Here is a 1,706-nt window from a genome sequence, read left to right on the forward strand (position 1 = left end):
CGTTCCCCGTTCCGTCCAGGCGCCTCCTCTGCTCAGGTGTCACTGAACTCCAGCGCGTCCCTTAGGATAACCATCCCGCTTCTCCGTGAGAGATGTGCCTCGGCACACTTGGGGTCACTGTCACCAACCCAGAATGAGAACAAAGCCACACAAAAAGTTGTGGTAGTGACACGCGAGTTTAGTGACATCTTTCGTATGCATGGGCCTACCTGGATGCCCCGTGTTTCTAACGAGATATAATCTTTGTAAGTTTCACCACAGCCAAAGTTCTGGATTTGTCGCAGCCTCTAGAAGCTTCATGAGAATAATCTTTTTTAAAAATTCAAACATTTTAAAAACGTATAATAATATGGTTTGGAGCTTGTATTTTCATTTTGAATCGATCATGTGCAAACTCTTATAAAGTTAAACAATTTGAAGCACGTGATGTAGAAAGTAGATCCTCCCTGGGCCAGTTCTGTAAACTAAGCATCGTTAAAATCTTAGCTCTGCAGGTATTTTTCTATTTCTGTACAAACATTCACACATACGTGTAAATATACAAACATGTAGAAATGTACCCATTTAAGAAACTATCGTGAACTATTCTCGTCTATCATACTATTTGAAGAGGCTAGTAAAATACACACAGAATAAATCTTACAACCTTAACCCTTTTACGCACGCGTTCAGTGCCCTTAAAGACTGTCACGGTTTGCTTTAACCCTTTCGACCACCAGAGGACAGTGAGGTGGTTTCCAAAACTTTTATATTATGAAACCAATGTTACGTGTCCTTGTACCAACATAGTTACACATTCCTGAGAATTCACTTGAAGGGTCGATTTGTAAGTTAGGGATTGCCACACTTCAAGGCGCGTGCATGGGATGTTTTTGCTAAATACCGTTAAGCTGTTCTCCATAAGGGCGCGTCGATTCACGCACCCTCCGACAGCGCCTGAGAAGCAGGTGGTGGCAAAGAGCGGAGATGCTTCGTCAGGACTCGTGAAGACGCTTCGTCAGGACTCGTGAAGAAACGACTCACGCGGGTGGCGTCCCTCCGTCACTCACTGTTCCCTCGTGGTTCTTCTAAAAGTTTCCTTGTCGACCCTGTGCCCATTTTCTGTGTTTTTATTTGTCATTTTCTTACAGTTTTACTAGGAACTGTCTATTGAGATATAATTTACATAGAGTGAAGTGCGCAGGTGTTACACGCACAGTTCTATCCAAATGCCAATCACGATATAAAATATTTCCAGCACCCCAGTAAGTTCCCTCATATCCCCCCCTGTTCAATTTCTGCCCCTGTAGAAACGACCAGTAAACATTCTGGGTTTTAACCATTTTTCCATTGCGTACGAAGCAGACATTTTGTCTAATCTCTCACTGCAAGTAAATTAATTCATGACAGTTAATTTTAAAATATGGAAGGTTCTGTTTCGTATAGCATGGTTTCTGAACAATCATCTGTATTTACATTTTGTTCCACCATTTACTAGCCCTGCAGTTTTGGTCAAAATAATTCACCTATGTGTGTGTGTGTGTGTTTTTTTTTTTTTCATGCTTAAACTTGAGATAGCAATTATATCTAACATATAATGTTATTCTGTGAATGATTTAAGCCCATTTGTTTAAAACGCTTAAAAGCGTACCTATTACAGAGTAAGTACTCAAAAAATAAATTGGCATTATTATCTCTTTTCGAATTTGCCTTTTTGTTATTTATAG

The sequence above is a fragment of the Pteropus vampyrus genome, unplaced genomic scaffold (genome assembly GCF_000151845.1).
Source record: "Pteropus vampyrus isolate Shadow unplaced genomic scaffold, Pvam_2.0 Scaffold124, whole genome shotgun sequence".
Taxonomy (NCBI): Eukaryota; Metazoa; Chordata; class Mammalia; order Chiroptera; family Pteropodidae; genus Pteropus; species Pteropus vampyrus.